General features: G+C 42.6%; 1 protein-coding gene across 3 annotated transcripts in view; it reads right to left on the minus strand.

Annotated features, from left to right (window-relative positions):
* LOC147711653 (uncharacterized) overlaps window positions 1–21,889 on the minus strand; it is a 275,141-nt gene that overhangs the window by 12,284 nt on the left and 240,968 nt on the right. The gene's annotated exons all lie outside the window — the stretch shown is intronic.

Raw genomic sequence — 21,889 nt, forward strand, 5'->3', positions numbered from 1 at the left:
GCAGCCTCCTCATCAATTAAGTCATTCATCGAAGACCCCTCACACCATGACAAATGTTGAATTAGCCTGTACTGCCCTTGCTCTTTTTTGGGCACCACGCCAATAGGTGATATTATCAAGTTCTCCATTGGCCAATCCTGCCATCCGTCCTTCCTGCACTTCTTTGACCAGCTTTTCTCGCACCACCCTGCTATGCTCTGCTGCTGACTTCAAGTTATCTGCCCACCTCCTCTGCCTTGGACCTTGATAACCCAAATGAAAACCATACTGAAAACCTTCCAAAAGTTTTTGTTTCGGCCCTGCATCCTCATACTCCCCTATTGCAAGTTCAAGCTTTGACAGCCTGCGCCCCTCTACTCCCTCGACTGCCCTGAAATTGCTGTGAGGTGCCAGGTGTACCTGCACCTGCCTGATGCCCTTGCTGACCTCCTTGTGATCTTGTAAACACAGAGGTATGTGCACTGATTGGCTCGGGTATGACCATTGCCCACCACCATCTCAGTATATGCTGCTGTCATCTGAACACGTATGATGTTCTTCCTGTTTCCGACTTTTACCTCACCTGTTGGTAGGGTCTGCCTATCTACTTTGCCATGCGTCTATGCCTTCCTATATACTCCTTTTACTCTTTTTCGGGCCTAAAGGCCTATGCTCGAGTGATGCCATTTTCTTTTCTGACACCATCTTGCTGAGCCTCCTTAGGCGAAAGGCAATGTTTTAGTTTCAATGTGTTATTCACTAGCAGTGAACCAGCAAGGACCGGTTCTTATCGGTGGAATGTACTCTCTTCGCGCCGGAGCCATAACAAATGCTTGGCCAGCTGCTGTTGTGTGCTTGGTACGAGGAGGTACAGGAATCCTATGAGAACAGTAGGCGGGATCTTCTAGAAGCTTCAAGAGAGGCCGACATTCTATATTAGTGAAAGCGGGTCCAAGAGGAGTTGAGATGGTGAAAGGCTGGTCTGATGGTTTTGGCGGTCTGGTGAAACATTACGTTGCAGACGTGCAGTCGTGTTTGTGGAACAGAGAGTCCTGACCCAATCAGAGAGGGACAGAGAGTCGGACCCTTATTCAGCTTACATATGCCTAATAATATGGTGAGGTGTTCCATGTATGTCTAATTTCATCTAATTATACCTTTATTTTCAGGTTCTATGTATATGTATGTGCTGATGATTGGCTATGATGTTTAGGTATTTCTTCTTCCTTGTCATTCTGTGATCATGTTATAAAGACCCTTGGAATATATATAATTTGTCCTTATTCTTTGTGGAGGAAGGTCGGGCCCCTTTTTTACCAAGTGCTTACAGAGGGATGGGTATTTCCCCTCTAATGGGTAATTGTAGATACAGAAGGGAAATCAGCTCCTAAGCAGGAATATCCAAATTGCTAGTAGACCAACCCAACATAGTGTAAGAGGTATGTACTGATTTTTCACCGGAAGGTGTTGCTCGTGCAGATGCGCGTTGATCGTCGGAAAACGTTGCTGATTAGTACTTAGGTGCGTTGCTTGCGTAAATACGCGTTGATCGTCGGGAGACATTGCTGATTCGTCGTAAGACGTTGCTGATTCTTCGTAAGACGTTGCTGATTCATCGGGAGACGTTGCTATACATACCCTCGGAGCTGGATCTATAGTATCTTTAGTTGTTAGTATTATTTCTTTCTCAGGCAGGCATTCTAGAAGTGTGGTGTTTTAGGCATTCTGAGAAGGGATTGTGATGAGTAATGACTCCATAGCTTTTCATAGTTGGCTCAGAACATATACTAGTGTTTTGAAGCAAAATGCGGGTATGTCAAATACATATCCCATTAGAGTGCGGGAGTTAGCAGCTTGGCGCGCTCTAATGGGATATGTATTTGACATACCCGTATTTTGCTTCAAAACATTAGTATATCTTCTGAGCCTAAACAATTGTTACTCAATGTGGTGTTTGTGCCTGTCTGTGTATGTCATACCATTTTGTTTACATTTCAGCAAGGAGTTCCTACACCTGTCAAGGGGACACCTGGTTCACTTACAGGAACGTAATGTAAAAAATTCTTTCTCTTTCAATACATTTGATTGTAAAAACATCCCCTTTCACTTATCACATTGGGATGCACGAGCAGTAGCTAGATTCGGTCCTGAGGAATGCAGCTGGGTACCTGGGCGGGCCCGCAAATCTCCAAGAAACATGTCGACCATATTATACTTATTACAATAGTAGATATTTGTGTCTCTACTATTCTCTAGCACTTTTTAGCGTTGGAAACGTAGGGGACACTTAATAAAGTCTTTTCTTCTCCTATTTTCTCCAATTTTATATCCCTTCACCACCATCACTCTCCGCAGTGCTTTTTTCAGTCTTCACGGTTATTAGCAACACACCTCATTACATTCAGGGACTGCCACTACTCTGAACATTGAGTGGTGGCAGGATTATTCTCCTTGGTGTGAGGTGTCCCAAATGATGAACAGGGCGTAAACGATCAAAGACTGATGGGTATTTTCTCAACCGTAGAGATATCCCCTGCTTTAAGATTGAACAACTTCTTTTCTTACTTGTATTCTTTTTGGTCAGTCAGGCACCACCCATTAACTTTCCATTAGACCCACAATCATTTATTTGTGTATTCATAACATGCTCAAAATCCCATGGCTAAAATATTTAAAAGATTGCTTTTCAGCCGTGGGGCGCCCAGAACTTTTCTCAAATCCCGATTTGATCAGATTTGTTGATGTAGAGGCTGTAAGGAAAACTTTTTCTCTTTTACATCAAATGAATCGGGAAGAGGAGGAACTAAATCAATTCAGTGTCCAAGACAATGCTGTACTGAAAACCACTGCCTCATGGGAGCCTTATCTATCCTGGTCTATGTCGGGTTTTGAGCGGCACTTGTTAATCAGGTTTCGTCTGAACTATTACCACCTTTTGTTAGCCGTTCCAAGGGGTTCTCATAGAGGCCAAGTGCTACCACCCTGCGGCTGCGACAACGAGTCTCCGCAGGATCTGGTACACTTTTAATTTATTTGCCCTTTTTATGATCTACCCCGGAGGTTCTATCTAAAGCCCTTTTTAAAAAAACTGAATTTTACCCAGGTTAGACCTGCCCTTTACTACCTGCAAATGTTAAACCCTGAAAGCACTTTATTTGTGACTGTTTTTTTAAAATCTGCCCTAAGATTTAGAAACAGTAGGGAAAGCTAATTGTTTAAGTACCGCTGTCATTTTTATACCTGCCTATCTGTGATTGTTGCTATTAACATATTTCTTATTAACTGGGTATTTTATACTTGTATAGCATGTTTTTATTGTGTAATATTTATTATTGATTAATGTGCTTTTATGTTTTTTTTCTGTCTGAAAAACCGAATAAAGATATTTGATTTGATTTGATACTACGGCAATCCATTACAAACTCAATCTGACAACGGTTCACATTTTAAAGGTAGATTGATGCAAGAGTATTGTGCCCAACATAATATTGAATGGATTTTTCACGTACCCTATTACCCACAAGCTGCAGGTTTGATTGAGAGAATGAATGGTCTTTTGAAGGATCAATTACGGAAATTGTCTGATGGTTCTCTGAGTAACTGGAGAGACCATTTGAATGATGCATTGTTGATTTTAAATGATCGCCCCCATTCTAATTCTGATACCCCTTTGATGAGAATGTTGCCCCCTTCTATGAATGTTCAACCCCATACAGCTGAAGGTACTGTTATTTGCTGGGAAATCACTCCTGGTGCTTTGGCTCCACACAGAGCAACTCCGGGAGCTGCTGGGTTAGATTTACATGCTTTAAAACCTGTTTTACTGAAATGTAATGACATTACTCTCATTGAAACTGGACTGGGAGTCCAGATACCAACTGGATATTTTGGTTTAATTGCCCCCCGCTCTGGATTGGCGCTTAAGGGCATCCAGGTGCTGGGTGGTGTTGTTGACAGTGATTACCAAGGAGAAATTAAAGTCATCCTTTTAAACAGTGGTGACACAGATTTGCCGATTCGGTCTGCAGATCGCATTGCTCAATTGGTCATTATGCCTGTTTTCAGTGGTGCGTTAAAGAAAGGGACTGCCCCAACTTTGTTAACTGTACGTGGAGAAGGAGGTTTTGGCTCAACTGATAAAAACACAGGAGCCAGAGTGTGGGTTCAGTCACCTAATCAACCCCCTGAACAGGATGAAATTATTGCAACAGGTAAAGACAACACCATTCTAGTGATGAGACCTGGACAAGAAAAATGGGACACAGTCCCAGCTGATAAATGTTATCTTCGAGAATGAATAATGCCTTTTTCTGATCCCTTCTCCTTTAGATCATTTTATGGACTGCTGCTACCGGATATGTCGTCTCTGGACTCCTATCGGCCGGGTACACCGGGGGCCTGGGAGAGTTGTGGAATTTCCGGACTAAACTGATCATCCGAGGAAGCAGCACCATGTCAGCGCTGGATACTAACGTGAACATCTGGACATCTCTGGCACGTCGGCTAACAAATTCTTCTGCTTTCTGCATGTCACCGATGAGGTCTGTTTCTGACCTCTTGTCCACCTGCTTCGTATCAGTCCCTACTCTGACGGCTGTTCTATTACATTTTTTTGACATTACCGAGACTAATCCTAACTTCATCTCCAGCAACTTTAATACATATGACTACTGCGCTTTGTGCCAAGTGCTAACTGAACTGGATTCTCGGCTAACTTTCGCTATCACCACTTACAACGTTTCTGAAGGAGATACTTGTTATAACTTTACCTGTGATCCCAAATTCATTGGAAAATGTATGCAGACCAAAATGGAGAAAGTTCAGAATTCTACCCAATATGTGAAAAGGTTATGTCTCAGTCGTACCCCTGATATGTGCTTTTCAGTCCGTAATTCTATGAAGTGTAAATGTATCGTCTTAACTCCCAGTCATTATTATAATGTGTTACTGCCCCCTGGATGGCTCTTTTCATGTGGTAACATATCTAGGTCTTATATTTCTGCAAACATTTCTGATGGCCCATGTGCTTTATCCCGATTAAGTATACCAATATTTTCTTCAACTCCCCCCATGCATTCTCGGACTGTACGTGAAGCACCCCCATAGACTGAGACTTGCTACTCTAATCTTCATCTCCTGTCCAAAACAGAATATATTAGTTTAGCTGCCTCACTTGTAGGTATCCCTGGACTATCGATCTACAATTCCCGAGCTATTAGCAAATTAGCCTGTTTAATGGTTAAATCGCTTAACAACACTTCTACTGTTTTATCTGAATTTCTATTAGATGCGCAGGGTGAGCGTCGTGCCATTCTGCAGAATAGACCTGCTATTGACTATCTGCTTCTAAAGCACGATCATGGATGTTCCGATTTTGAAGGGCTTTTGTGCTTTAACCTTTCTGATCATTCTAAGTCCATCCAACATCATTTCAATGAATTACATGATTTATCCAGGAAAATACGACAACATTTAGATCAAGGGTGGTTTGATTGGCTCTTTGGGTGATTACCAAATTTGCACTTACTTCGTCCAATTTTGGGTGGTATATTCCTAGTAGTCTGTTTCCTTATTATCATTTGTTGTTTTATTCAATGCATCCCATCTCTTTTAATTATGTTTCGTCCATGTGTTATGTCATGATCTGTTAGTTATGTTTCCTACTATTCTACTACTGATTTGCGTCCAACCTGATTTTCTTACACATTCGATGGTGTTGTACAATGGTCATGGTTGGAATGTAATGACAGAGGTATGTGTACTGATTGGCTCGATTATGACCATTTCCCACCACCATCTCAGTATATGATACTGTCATCTGAACACGTATGATGTTCTTCCTGTTTCCGACTTTTATCTCACCTGTTGGTAGGGTCTGCCTATCTACTTTGCCATGCTTCTATGCCTTCTTATATACTGCTTTTACTCTTTTTCAAGCCTAAAGGCCTATGCTCGAGCGATGCCATGTTCTTTTCTGACACCATCTTGCTGAGCCTCTTTAGGTGAAAGGCAATGTTTTAGTTTCAATGTGTTATTCGCTAGCAGTGAACCAGCAAGGACCGGTTCTTATCGGTGGAATGTGCTCTCTGCGCGCCGGAGCCATAACAAACGCTTTGCCAGCTGCTGTTGTGTACTTGTTACGAGGAGGTACAGGAATCCTATGAGAACAGTAGGCGGGATTTTCTAGAAGCTTCGAGAGAGGGCTACATTCTATATTAGTGAAAGCTGGTCCAAGAGGAGTTGAGATGGTGAAATGCTGGTCTGATGGTTTTGGCAGTCTGGTGAAACATTACAGTGCAGACGTGCAGTCGTGTTTGTGGAACAGAGAGTCCTGACCCAATAAGAGAGGGCCAGAGAGTCGGACCCTTATTTAGCTTGTTTAATGGTTAAATCGCTTAACAACACTTCTACTGTTTTATCTGAATTTCTATTAGATGCGCAGGGTGAGCGTCGTGCCATTCTGCAGAATAGACCTGCTATTGACTATCTGCTTCTAAAGCACGATCATGGATGTTCCGATTTTGAAGGGCTTTTGTGCTTTAACCTTTCTGATCATTCTAAGTCCATCCAACATCATTTCAATGAATTACATGATTTATCCAGGAAAATACGACAACATTTAGATCAAGGGGGGTTTGATTGGCTCTTTGGGTGATTACCAAATTTGCACTTACTTCGTCCAATTTTGGGTGGTATATTCCTAGTAGTCTGTTTCCTTATTATCATTTGTTGTTTTATTCAATGCATCCCATCTCTTTTAATTATGTTTCGTCCATGTGTTATGTCATGATCTGTTAGTTATGTTTCCTACTATTCTACTACTGATTTGCGTCCAACCTGATTTTCTTACACATTCGATGGTGTTGTACAATGGTCATGGTTGGAATGTAATGACAGAGGTATGTGTACTGATTGGCTCGATTATGACCATTTCCCACCACCATCTCAGTATATGATACTGTCATCTGAACACGTATGATGTTCTTCCTGGTTCCGACTTTTATCTCACCTGTTGGTAGGGTCTGCCTATCTACTTTGCCATGCTTCTATGCCTTCTTATATACTGCTTTTACTCTTTTTCAAGCCTAAAGGCCTATGCTCGAGCGATGCCATGTTCTTTTCTGACACCATCTTGCTGAGCCTCTTTAGGTGAAAGGCAATGTTTTAGTTTCAATGTGTTATTCGCTAGCAGTGAACCAGCAAGGACCGGTTCTTATCGGTGGAATGTGCTCTCTGCGCGCCGGAGCCATAACAAACGCTTTGCCAGCTGCTGTTGTGTACTTGTTACGAGGAGGTACAGGAATCCTATGAGAACAGTAGGCGGGATTTTCTAGAAGCTTCGAGAGAGGGCTACATTCTATATTAGTGAAAGCTGGTCCAAGAGGAGTTGAGATGGTGAAATGCTGGTCTGATGGTTTTGGCAGTCTGGTGAAACATTACAGTGCAGACGTGCAGTCGTGTTTGTGGAACACGAGAGTCCTGACCCAATAAGAGAGGGCCAGAGAGTCGGACCCTTATTTAGCTTACAGATGCCTAATAATATGGTGAGGTGTTCCATGTATGTCTAATTTCATCTAATTATACCTTTATTTTCAGGTTCTATGTATATGTATGTGCTGATGATTGCCTATGATGTTTACTTATTTATTCTTCCTTGTCATTGTGTGATCATGTAATAAAGATCCTTGGAATATATATAATTTGTCCTTATTCTTTGTGGAGGAAGTTCAGGTCCCTTTGTTAGTGAGTGCTTGCAGAGGGATGGGTCATTTCTCCTCTAATGGGTAATTGTAGATACAGAAGTGAAATCGGCTCCTAAGCAGGAATATGCAAATTGCTAGTAGACCAACCCAACATAGTGTAAGAGATATGTACTGATTTTTCACTGGAAGGTGTTGCTCGTGCAGATGCGCGTTGATCGTAAGAAGACGTTGCTGATTCATACTTAGGTACGTTGCTCGAGCAGATGCACGTTGATCGTCGGGGCACGTTGCTGATTCGTCGTAAAACATTGCTGATTCGTCGTAAGACGTTGCTGATTCATCATAAGACTTTGCTGATTCGTCGGGAGACGTTGCTATACATACCCTCGGAGCTATGTTCTATAGTATCTTTAGTTGTTAGTATTATTTCTTTCTCAGGCAGGCATTCTAAAAGTGTGGTGTTTTAGGCATTCTGAGAAGGGATTGTGATGAGTAATGACTCCATAGCTTTTCATAGTTGGCTATAACACCCGAAAGAGAGAAAAATAGCAATCATTACAGATCTAGCTCCCAAACAGCTGACAAGGGGATGCCGCTTACCACACTTAGAGCTTTCGTGTCTATATTTGCAGTATTCCCTTTTGCATAGCCCTTTATTGAAACCCCAGCATGTTCCAATTCCAGTCTGTGCATTTGTTGCGCTTCCCACCCACCCCGGGTGGGCTTCCCCTGAAAGGGCCGATAAATTAACGGCAATCTGCTAGCTGTAAAAAAGGTCTTGCCACCTGCAGCCGCCCCCATTGTATGTTGCCATAAATCAGTATGTAACTCCCCCCCACTTAGCCTCTGGGTCCCATGCCTTCTGAGCCCGAAACTCCTCATCGTACTGAGCCCATGCACAACCTCCCCCAGTAATCTGCGCTTTCCTAATCACATCCATATACTTAAATATAGACACGCTGCACTCCGGTAATTTCTCACAATATACGCTTGCATAAATTAAAAATGCTGCCGTCCAATTTTCAATGTTCAATAGCACTTTAGGGCGCTTAGCCAACTCGCACTCCTCTTCCTTCGAGCTCTCCTTTGACCGGACCTCCCTATGCAGGTGTTTCAGAATTTCAACATACTCACCCTTCCATATGCGCTCCTTTGTCGCCAACATTAAATGCGCATCCAAAGGCTTGGTTACTCCCATGTATGGCAGTTTCTTAATTTTTAATTCCTTACTGTCAAGCGGCTCTTTAACTCCCCCAGCTGCATCCGTTTTAGTCCCACTCTCCACCTTAGAACTCAATGCCACACAACTGTCATCAGTGCCCACTCCCTTGTCCTTAACATATTTACCTTTGAGCAGTCTCCCCTCCGACACCACCCCAACCCCCTCCACCTCCGTCCCCACAGACACCATTTTTGGTTTGGCCTGTGTCCCAGCGGTCTCACCTGGGTCTAAAGAAGCTGCTCTGGCGGATGAAGATCAACACAAGAAGCATCAGCGGACCCTATAATGCCGCACCTAAAATCCAGTTCCAAAATAAGTCCTTTTTTATATTTTGTGTTGCTAACCCCAACGCCAGCTGCTGTTTGACGTTGCTGTGCCTTCCAGATCAATTAGATGGTTTGTTCAATGTTATGGGGGCGCACCAAATAGAAGTAAAAAAAATCTGTTTCGTTTGAGTATGTAGAAAAGTTCTTTATTTATCTTTATCCATTCTTAAAATACAGATCACCAAATAATATACAAAAAGGTCCGCCAACGCGTTTCACTCCCTACCAGGGAGTTTCTTCAGGGCACTGCGATCTTTTCTGGCAGTGTGGGGTCAAGTAATTCCCTTTTCCCAAGCTGTTTCTTTTTGGTCCTGTCCACTTGGTTATTCTTGTATCGGTATTTTGTCAGTGTAGTTTGTTTCTTCCCTTATAGGTATCCACGCTCCCAATGTTGGTAATTGTTGCCACAAATAGTTCAGGAAGTCCAATTTCTTCCTTTCCCTGGCCGTATCTATGTGAGGTCGTTGTGATTCTGTATCTTTCGGCGTTGATGTGTTTATCGTAGCGACATGGCCCAGCTCTTGTACCCCACCAGAAATCTGAAAAACACTATGACACAAATGAGAAGGCCCTCCCCCCTCCGTATCCTGCAATTCCCCTTCCTTAGGGCTATCTTCGTCATAATCAAGCAAAATTGGCTGCACCACCTGAAGCCCATCATTATCAAAATCCACCTCATGGATCCTACCAGACCCAGCATTACTAACACTGTCCCTCATGGCCTCAGAACGTCCTCCAGGCGGGGGAGCCGACTGTACCCGCTGGTACTCCCCCATGCGTTGACTCTGAAGCTCCATAGCCTTCGGCAAGGTAGACCACCTAGACCTGCTAGTCGTTGGGGCCAGCGAGGTCGCGCCAGACCTTCGTGTTCTGAGCGCGACGGGATCCCTCTCTGGAACAGAAAGTGCCCCGCAAGGCTCAACCATCCCTTCACCTCGGCGCAGTTGGGCTGATCTGCGCCCTACTGAGTCTGCTGCGCCGCACCGATCTGTATCCTGAAAAGAAAAAGTTTGCACTCATGCGCTGGGACCCCTAATAGAAAAAGCCGACCCTGACCCCTGCCAACTAGTCAGTACTGGACCCGCCGAGAGCCGTCTTAACCTACCCGACTGTTCAGCCCTGTCCATACTTACCACCGGAAGAAAAGGCCCCCTTCCTCAACATCATTCCATTCCAACCTAGCCCCTACTGCTGCTGAAGCTTGGCCCAAACTCCTACCCCCCCAGTAACATCACACACCCCTTGTTGCCTCACAGGCCCGCTGAAATCCGACAAGCCCACCAAGCGTGCATTCTGATCAAACTGTTCCACCATACCACAACCCCACACCCCTGCAGATCAGGAAGGAAAAATGTCTAGACCCTCCCAAGCCTGAACACCGCCCGCTGGCTCCAAATCCCCTTGCACCCCCACCAATGAACTTGGAACAAATCCCCCAACACTCTCAACAGGAGAAACGTTGTGTGAAACTGCTGGAGTAACTATCAAAGCACCACCACCACCATACAAACTCTCTCCGACCTGCACTGCACCAAAACCTGAAACTCCCCCTTTGCCTAAAACCCCCCACTTCAACTTGAGCCCATTCACCATCACCCCTGGAGCTCCCCCCACAGAGAGAACCCCCCCTTAAAAGATGCAGGAGGGGAAAATAATAAAGGGCTGCCAATATTTCCTTCATCCTCTGATTCATCCACCTCTCCTTCAATAAACTGCATACCACACACTCCTTCCTCCAAATGCTGAGGTAAAACTACCCTGATACACTACTTGGCCTAAGGGGTTGACGGCATACAGGGCACTCTGGCCGCACAGACATCTGGCCCACAACTGAAACCAAAGGCAAATTAGCAGACTGCACCCCTCCCTCCTTCCAGCCGCTCTGCCCGATTCAAAAACTAATGCGCCTCCTAGGGAGGAACTGTACACCCTGCCCGTTCCCATCAGGGATACACGCGCAGCCTCTGAAAGGGTTCCGGAGCGTTTCCTGCCCCCCATCCGGCCGCCGCGCTTCAATTTACCAGATGGAGAGGTGCCCGCCCCACCCTGGTTTCATGGGGCCGGGCCGCCGGCGCTCCTCTCACTTCCTCCGCACCAGCCAAAGCGCCATCAGACAAAGCAGGAGGGAGCACACTTGCCCCGCCTGAAGCATCCACGCCCTCAAAACGAACCGCACCTGATGGGGCCGGTTTCCTAGTACCGGACCGGCCCCTCTCGCTTACCGGTGACGCCCGACGCATCTTGGGAGATGTACAAGCCGCCACAGCAGTCGCGATGCCAGGCGAGGCCTGACGTGATGACCAGGTCCACTCTGCCGGCTTCTGACAACAAACGAAGCACTTCCAAGACTCTGTGATCCTCCATACTACCAGTAAGTACAATACTAGTAATACACCCTAAACGCTAACTAAGCTCGCGCTATAAACCAAATACAGCAAAGATTCCAAAAAATTCCTGCCTTAGCTCCCAGCCACCAGGTCACCAAACCTAAAATGGTGGCTGGGAGCAGGAGCCCAAAGCATTTATGCTTGGGCTCCTTTTGGGTGACCTACTAGAAAAAGCCCAAAACACAAAATGGCCAGCGCTCCGGCTTTCGACCCCCCCCCAGCCCCGCCCAAATCGCCAGGGGGGGACCTCCCTGCGGTCGGCTGCCCCCCCCCAGCCCTCCTTAGGCCGGTGCGGGTTGTACATAGATAAGGACCGCTATGTCCCGTGCCGGTCTCTGCCCTCAATCTCTCCCTTCTCCACTCCACCCGGCGGTCTGCATACCCACTACCTCTGCCTTTTTTCCCTCCTCCAAAGTATCTGCTCTTCCACTGTTGCTTTCTAACCTGCATGAAACCTACATGGCATTTGTTTGTTTTTATTGTCTCCCTCCCCTGATATTACCACAACCGTTGAAAGCTCTACTTATTAGGCAAGTGAGCCATAGTTTTTCACGATCTCTCTATTGGTTATCAGAGTGATTTGTTCTAGGCTATTCCACTTATTTGTGATTGGTGTTTAACATTGCTGCCTCTGATCCTGATCCAAGCAAAATTACAGCAAGAAAATCAAGCTCAGGAGTCTGTTACAGGCAGAACTTGCGCATCAAACCCCTTCTCGAACAAAGACGCTCCTGTAACATTGCTAAAGGGGAAAAACAATTATTCATTTTATGGGGGAGGAAGAAGAAGGAACATTCTCAAGAAGAAACTAATGTACCACCATCTAATGTAAATAGGGGGACCAGTGTGATTATAAATACTGATATAAATGTTTTTACGAATGTTGATGTGGGTATGGTGGGAACTGATACAGGGGAAAATACTGGGACCCCAGAAGCATCTAGTGCGTTGACCTGGGGAACTAAATAGTTCTCCCCGTCATTTGATGTCTTCAGACTCTCCTCCACTGGTGTCAGAGGGGTCCTATAAAAACTCCCTCATAAACACTGAAGAACGCCTTGTCCGCTATTGGTAGAGAGCGTCTGAAATGAGGACTTTACCCTACCTGACTTGGATTTGGAGCTTTGTAGGAGATATAGCTCCCGTGATATTGGTAAGATTATAGAGACTATAGAGACTGGAGACACACCAGCCTGGAAAACACCAGTGGGGTAGAACGTTTTGAGCAGCACCTCTCCTAATACTTCTGCCTTGATTTCTCAACTTTCTCTGACCCCTGATATAGCTGTGAGTGATATCAAACTCAGTCAATCTCCGTAGGAAGAGGCAATAGTATCAGATTCATTGGTATGTCTAGAACATGTGCTATATTCTATCCTAAAGCTGCTTGAAAAGTTTGTGGGCGGCTTTGATTGTGTTCTGGAAACAGTGACACAAATATTATAGGTGCTTTTAAGAAGAAAACTGAATGTGGAAATAGATTCCAGGGACAAAGTAGAACAAGTAAAAATAGAAGAGATTCCTAGGAAAGGTTTTGTGCACGTGGATGTCAGCTAACAGACTGTTACTAATACCCTGGCCAATATTTTACAATGTAAAAAATGGGTTAAAAAAGTTGTTATGCCAGTGAGTCTTTAATGAACATATATCCGAAGTTGTACTTCCTGAATCCACATCTGAAAATACACAACCTATAATAGATACCACCCTAAAGATAAAGAATTTGGAGGAAACGTAGAGAAGGGCAGATCAGGAAATGTTTCCTATTTTTAAAACTCAGACAAAAAATGGCAAAGTCGGTGCTCTGGGAGCCTCACGGCCAAAGGAAAAAGGCAGTAGGGAAAAACCAAAAGGGAAAAAGAAGAACCCTAGCGTAAAAAAAGGCAAAGGAGACTTCGTTTTGGAGAAAATATAGAGGTTAAATTTACTACAGAGGCTCTTACTTAATCTCCCTAAGTGGAGCCAATGAAGACACATAAAAATGCCCTCCCTTCCCGTTTTGCCTTCCTCGAAACTCTACGCTTCCAAAATTGGTTTTGCTAATGCTTTACAGCTGTAGCACATACTCCTGAAGGGAAATGTGAGTATGGGACCACACCATGTGCGGTCGCATCATAATTAGGCTGCCGGGGACGCCGACCGGAGTTCAGTTGGACCCGTATCTGCATCCACCAGACATCATAAGAAGCTCCTTAGTATTTTTCAGGTCTTTTTGCCATTTCTCAATAATACAGTATTTTTAAAACACAACGCACATTGATTCCCTTTGAAAACATACTGCCCCTGTGCAAAAGTGCATTCAATGGAGCATTACCAGTGAGTTGAAATGAGAAAACCTTTTACCTTTATATTGAAGTTTGACTATATTTATGCCCTAAGGAAGTGATAATTAATTTCAAATGTTGGCATCTATAGTATCTTTGGAGATTGTATGTTCCAGTCTTGATTTTGAGTTAATAGTCAGTCAGTTCTTTCAATAAAATGAAGTTTATAATTAAGAATCCTAAAACTCATTTTTTACCTCAGATCTGTGTTTTATATATTACAGAGAGCAGGGTTTGGAAAATGATACTGCATCCGTAGTCTTTTGTTGGTTCTAAGAGGAGACATTGACACTGTTTCTTCTGCATAGGATGTGGCATTTGCTTCCTTTTGAGTGTGAAATAAATTGTATGTTGCATTTAAGTAGATGGGAGAGCTAAAATGCAGTAAACATGTTTTTATTGTATGGTGTTAAAATCATAATCTGTTATAAGGTAGGTACATTTTTAAAAACATATTTCATTACTATGCAACAAATGATTGTCTTTTCAACATTTCAACTACATTTGTTTGCAATAAATGTGAAAGTTAACCTGCACTCAAAGTACTCTATTTAATAGAGTACTTTGAGTGCAGGTTTATTTGCACATTTATTGCTATCAATCAATTTGTAAGCTTTATTCGACATTTTGTCATAAAAGCATTCACCTAGCCCTATACAATAAATACTACTTATAAAAATACTTCTAAAAATACATATTAAACATTAGATGTCGAATAATACATAGTAAAAGGTCATAAAATTACAACACATTATTACAATTTAAAAGGACACATTCCATAGGTTAAAAAAAAACATGCTGTATGTCGCAAGAAGATAATTTAAGGATATACATAATTTCATTATAATACAGTAGCCAATAGTGATCGGGTACGAATTAGCCACGACCACGCCAGATATTTTGCTACACCAACCACATATAATGTTGTACAGTCTGATTCAAGTATCCTGAGGGCTTCAGATTGGCTTCGGGTTCCCAACTTTAAGCCACCATTTATTGCAATTTCACTAGTTCTGCTCTCATGCCTGATCCTGCACTTACTTGTAGAAAATGTCATTTGAAGACAGCACATATAACGGACAATAAGGCTGAAATCAAAGATTATACTCAGAAGAAGGAACAGCAATTTCTTCTTTGATGCAAGAAGTAGAACTTTTAGCACTACTGGAACAGTAACTCAACTTTTGTAGAATTAGAATATACCATGCGCAAAGAAGTGAATCAGAGACTTCACCACTATTTCATTTCATTTCAAAATACTTTATTCGGTTTTCCTATGCAAAACTATATAAGTTCATAGACATAAAAATAAAAAAACAATGACTTTCCAGTAAAATACATAACACAAGATACACCAACTAAAAGGCAAATTGATTCATTGCATTAGGGTCCCATTATTGCTTGGTAAAAATGGCATCGTTGAAGAGGGTACCAATTCAAGTCTATGTGTCCAGACATTTCCTATACTTCATTGCACTTTTTAAAAAACCAGCCACATGAGGTATACATTCAGGTTTTAACAATTGTAAATAAAACAATGCAGGACAAATTTGAGCGAAATTCAGCCTTTTTAAAACAGGTTTTAGATAAAAAAAAGCCCTTGGGAATTCATAATATTTACATAAAAACATGAAGTGCAGCAAATCCTGGGGAGACAAATTGTCGCAGCCACAGGCTGCCAACACCTTCCCCTTATGAAACCCCCTATGGACTGCTAATAACAAGTGGAACATGTTAAACCTGAGCCTGGTTGGTAAAAAACGCTCATAGGCAGGTAAAGGCGAAAGTAAGTGGGGTTCCACAGCAGGCGAGGTTTTGAGCATCAGGTGAAGACGCACATTAGGCTTCAACAGCTCCCTTTCCTCCCTTTCTGATGTTTTGCGCATGGTAAAGGATTGTTTTATATACGCTAAATTTTTGCTGGTGATGCCTTCTGGATTTAAAAACAGATTAGCACGCCCCTCCCTACTAAAACTAGTTTTAAGGTATTTCATCCAAGGAATTTTGGACATACAATCTAGGCTTAAGTTCTCTTTAAGAAGAATAGGGGTAAGATCTAGATGTTTGTTAAGCCAACACTGTAGCCAAAAAATGAGGGGTCGCAGGGACAGGGTATCACTGATGAAAGGAGTGCCCATCTCTTCATGCACAGTCATGTTTGGGGTCCCCAGGGTTACACACAAAAGCTGCTTCAGGAATTTGTTTTCAACCACCTGGAGACACTCTAGATTACAGTGTCCCCATAGTTTGCTCCCATAGCTAGCTATTGAAATGCTCTTTGCACGATAGATCTTCAGCATAGCCTCTATCGGTCTGTTGCTCATTCTTGCAGCAGATCCAAAAAGTGCAGCATTAGCCCTAGTAACTTCTCCTTTTTTCTTGTTCAAGAGTGGGGCCCAATTTAGCTGATGATCTAGGAGAACACACAGATAAGAAAAGATTGTACATGTGGGCACGTTGATACCATCAACCTTAAAGGGATACTGCTTATTTGATTTTTGCCTCGTCTGCATTATATAGGATTTTGAATTGTTTATGGTCAAGTGTCGCCTAGCCATAAACCCATGGAGGCGTCAAGCAAAGTTTGAAGCCCTTTCGGCGTGCGAGCTACGAGGACTGCGTCATCCGCATATAGCAGGACGGGCAGTCGTCTTCGCCCCACGTAGGGATAGTCAGCCCTTGTCTTTACCAGTACACTTTCAAGGTCGTTTATATAGAGGTTAAAAAGAAAGGGGGCCAGGATACACCCCTGCCTGACCCCCAACTAGTTCTAAAGTTTCTTGTCACCTTGAGGTCTTTGGTATATCTTACATTAGCCTTAGTATCTTTATGTAGATCTTTCAGGAAATTCACCAGGTATTTCTCAACCCCCATGGCCTCTATGGACTGCCACAGCCTTCCTCGATTGACACAGTCAAAAGCCGAGGAAAGGTCCATGAAGGCCATGTAGATGGTCCCTGGTCGTGAAAGTGTGTATTTACCCAAAATCAAGTACAAGTTTAGGCATTGAGCCATAGTTGAATGCCCCATGCGGAACCCATACTGAATGTCAGCTATAATGTTTTTCTCCTCCGCTCATGTAGTCAACCTCTTCAGGATGACACTTCCTAAAACTTTAACAATAGAATCAATAAGGGAGAAGGGCCTATAATTAATTGTGCAAGATCTGTCACCCTTCTTGAATATGGGTACTATAGTTGATACTCCTCAGGATGAGGGGCAACCCTTTTTCGCTGCAGCATTTCCCACGCTACTAAGATAGGAGCCAGAACAGAGGGTTAGATTTAAGTAAATCCGGGGGAATACCATTAGGCCCTAGTGCTTTCTTGTTTGAAAGATTATTAATTCCCTCCGTCATTTCCAGTTCTGAGAACACCATGGCGTCCAATCCCATCATCTCTTTTGGCTGGACTGGATGGGAAGCTATATCTTGAAAGATTTGGGAAAAATGGGAAACCCATTCTTCCTCTGTGATATTGGACCCAACTTCCTTCACTACTGGTGTTAACAGAGGTGAACGGTTAATTGTAGACCAAAATCTGGAGCTGTTTGTTAAGGTCGAGGAGTCTAAAAGCTCCCTCCAAAGTGCGTTTTTCAGCTCCATTTTCCTATTAGCCAGGGTGTTTTTATAGTTTAACCTTAATGCACTAATCAGGAGTCTATCCTGAGGGGTGATTCTAAGGGCCTTTTTCAAATCTCTAGCTGCTTTAGAGCAGTTATGGCAAAACCATTTAGGATTTCCAGATAAGGTTTCCCCCCCCCCCGGGCGTGCAACATCTCTCCTACCCTAAATGCAATACACTCAAAAGCTTTGGGACTCCCACATCCAAAGATTCATTGCTAAGACAGCTTTTGAAATCAGCTTCACACTCTTTTTTAAGTCTGTCAAGGAATAGGGATGGGATGACCTGATTCCATTTGATGCGCCGACCCCCATTATTAGGTTCCATCATGTTGCCTCCAGTGACTCTATCCTTTTTTTTTTTAGAAGATTTCATCCCAGTGATACACAGACTGGGTTATAGTCACTGTGTTACACAGAAACCCATGACTAAGGTCATAATAGATCTAGAAACTAGGATAAAATCTATGAAGGTTCCATGATTTCTACCCTTAAACGTGGGTTCCATTTGCGTTTTTAGTGGTGATGCTATACTCATTGTAAACATCAGGTCATGCTCATCAAGCATAAGATTCAGTGCATTTCCCTGTTTTGTGTGCTCGAAATGTAAACCCGCTATTAACGGGCAAACCATGGTCGCCAAGGTTTTTAACATGGGATCGCAGCAAGGGTGCACTTTAAAATCACCTGCGAGAATCTTTTTCTTTCCGTTTGGACCACGACAAAGATTAATAAAGTTTTGCAATTCGGTGATCCTACATCCCTCACTCTTATTAGTTGAGTTATAAAAATTTACCACACACAAGCTGCTGTCCTCTTTCCCCAATATAATGGCCTGACTATTTCTGTTATTGGAGGGGAAAGCCCTCATACTGCTTCTTAGGGCTAGGGAGGTGTAAATAACCATTTTTCCACAATTTGAACTTGTTTCTGGTATAGTAAATGATCTATACCCCTCCAGAGATAAGTTGCAGCTTGTATTCCATGTCTCTTGAAGACCAATGATGGAATATTGGCTTACAAACTGCACCCATAGGGGGTCTGTAACCTTCCCTAGCAATCCTGCGATGTTACAGCAGAGAAAATTATATTCTGAATTAACGTCTTTTGTCACAAAGATGGGCTTATTGGTTAGATAGGGCTTTAATAGAACAAGAGGGTTTTCCTCCCGAGAGCCTTGTTCTACTACTGTGACCATTGTATCTGGGATCGTCTCTAAAATGTCAGGGACTATCCCTGGACTGACTGTTGTTAAAGGGTGTCCAATCAACAGGTTAGATTCTATAGGGGGGGATGAATGATATAGTTACCACCCAGTCAGTCGAAGTCATTAAGGCCCGAGAGGATGTTATATCTGTTGGAAGCCTCTGAACATGGGAAGTATCCTAATCCACCCCTCATGAGAACTCCATTGGATCTTGTGTGTTTATATCCCATCCCTCTAGTTCTCTATGGTAAGGTGTCTTGTTAACCAACCTCCTGTTCCTGTTGTTAATACCATCTAACTGTCCCGGCCTGTAAAAAAAACAAGAGGTAGAATTTCTATGCCCTGTCCTCCCTTCGAGATGCCTCTCTCTGCTTCCCTCAAAATCCTTTCAACTGGTACCGGGCTGTTAAAGTTTAACACTATACAGTCTCCTTCTCTACATTTTCTAGTGCAGCCCAGCCAGGCTACTCTCCGAGCTATGATTATATTATGCCCTACCATTTGACCTTCTATGGTGTTGCGGGATAGCCAATGAGTAACCTTGTTTTTAATCTGGGAGAAGTTCTCTTTCTCTCCCTCTGGAAGGGGAGGAACATTTGCCAGAACGACTATTAGTTGGGTACTTTGTTGTGGTAGATCTAATGTAATCCAGCTACCTTTGTGGTGGGCTGTTTTATTATTTTGATCAATTCCCCTAGTCTGTGGTGATGGATGTTTTCCTTCTCCAAGGTGGATCACTTGTGTCCCCGTGATGCTGCTATTTCCCTCCTCACCTTGAACACTATCCTTTTTACCCCTAGTTATAGGATCTCCATTATTTATGGGCCCACTCTCTTTAGATATGTCAGGTTTTCAAGTTCTGGATGTAGGCGGTTGGGTGGATTCACCACTAATCCAATACTACAAAGTGGAACGGATTCCACATGGATTAAGGATTTCTTTGAAACAGATGCTCTTTAAATTCAACAAGATTTTCATGTCAAGGTGGTACACAATATTAAACAAATGTTCATTGGATCTCACGATTTTAATAGTTGAAGAACTCTCAGAAATTCTGAAATATTTAGCAGTAGAAATTAATTATTTAAAAACCGAGCTGGAAACAAGGATAGAAAGTGAAACATGGTGAAACACTCTGAATGACATTAAGAGAAATTGGACAATCATGCAAGAGAGATTCATGAACGCAAGCTTCGTAAGTTTAAAAGGAACACAAGAGACTACAAACTGGAGGAGGTCTACTCATGGGATAATGCCTATGTGCAACGACATGTTTTATAAAAATCTAATGCATTGTCCTCTTAAAAAAGTGTAGTTACAGACGAGGATATATCACCTACACATGTACTGACACGGCAGGCACCTCCATTCACTGTGAAATCGTTAACTTCCACTTCAGTACCAACAACTTCCAAGGTAACATTTTTAGCTTCAAGCCATACTCCCTACGAATGGGTTCTTCCCTGATATAAAACACAAATCTAGTAGAGGACCAAGGAAAAACAAGCAATCAGGGTTGGACACTGAGAAGTCAGACAAAGGTCTAGTTACGAATATATCTACTAGACAACTATTGTATGCATAATTGTCTGTTGTCAATAAAGGGATGACTTTTTTTTCTACCTACCACACAAAAGCTTTGGAGATTGAAATTTCCTTCTTCAAATTTATACGGAAATTACGTCTACGCTGGGTTGTCCACATTTTACGTTCTACTGAAACTAGTTTAGATGAACTGGAATACAAAGAATTTAACCCAAAAGTATGTTTGTGGCACCTCACTCACACAAATCCTTAGATGCCTTTGAAACATTGGTCAAAAAAGACTTGCAAGGGTTGCAGTACCAGAGCACAAGACATAAAAATGTGACACAAAGGGAACTCAAGATGTTGAATCAATTGTAAAAAGATAAGAATATTACTTTTCAGTCCGCTGAAAGGATGGGGCTCCTGATGATCATGAATAGATCCTATTACGGACAAAAAGTTAATACCCTTGTAATGAATGAAGATATATATATCAAGTTGGATAATGATCCTACGCAGATTTCATAAAAACGTTGATAATTTATTAGACAATTCATTGGAGATAGGATGGATTACTGACAACACACGTACAATTCTTCTAATGGATTATCCCAAAAAGACCACGTTTTTACATGTTACCGAAAATGTATAAGTATCCGAATTATCCCCCCATTCAACCTATAGTTGCAGGTTGTGGGTCTATACACGAACCCATCTAGAAATATCTGGACTACTTTTCCAGCCATTGGTTAGAACATGGAAATCGTACATCTGTGACACCACAGATTGTTTAAATAGGCTAATGGAATTAGAATACACAGCTAGCCAAGATTTGTGCTTATGTACAACTGATGTTGTCTCTCTGTCCACGTTGATTCTGCATGAAGAGGGACTGGAGGTGAATTAATGGATGCTACTCAACAGTGAAGATGTCAAAGTTAACAAGATTTTTCTTTAGGAACTTCCCCATTTCAGCCTTTTTTACAGTTATTTTTCATGAGACAATTCATGTTTTTTACAGAGGATGGGCACATCTATGGGCTTCTCAGGGGCTCAATCATATGCCAATAATTTCATGGCCAAATTCGAGCAACAATACATTTATGAGAAGAGAATATGGTCGGACAATTCAATCTCTTGCATGTGTTACATAGATGATATTCGAGTTTGGAAAGGTACACAAAAGTCATTGGTGGCAAACATTATGGAACTGAACCAACAGAATTCTCATGTCCAATACACATACAATATGAGTTAACACAGCATTCATTTTTTGGACATTCAACTGGATAGGACTCCAAAGGGTCTAACGATAAGAGTCTTTAAAAAACTCTCAGACAGAAACAGTGCTCTACATTATTATAGTTTCCATCCACCAGCACTAAAGCAACACCTACCTATGTCTCGGTTCATCAGGGTTAAAAAGATCACTTCAGAAACAGACGTGTGATTGTTCCATACAGGAGTTCTATTCACAATATGAGAAAAGAATTTACCGAGCTGGGGTATTGGATAAAGCTGTTTGAAGAGTGCAAACCATGGAACGTAGGAGCCTATTACAACACTCAATCAAACCTACACAATCTAAAGAG

The sequence above is a fragment of the Lissotriton vulgaris genome, chromosome 5, assembly GCF_964263255.1.
Source record: "Lissotriton vulgaris chromosome 5, aLisVul1.2, whole genome shotgun sequence".
Taxonomy (NCBI): Eukaryota; Metazoa; Chordata; class Amphibia; order Caudata; family Salamandridae; genus Lissotriton; species Lissotriton vulgaris.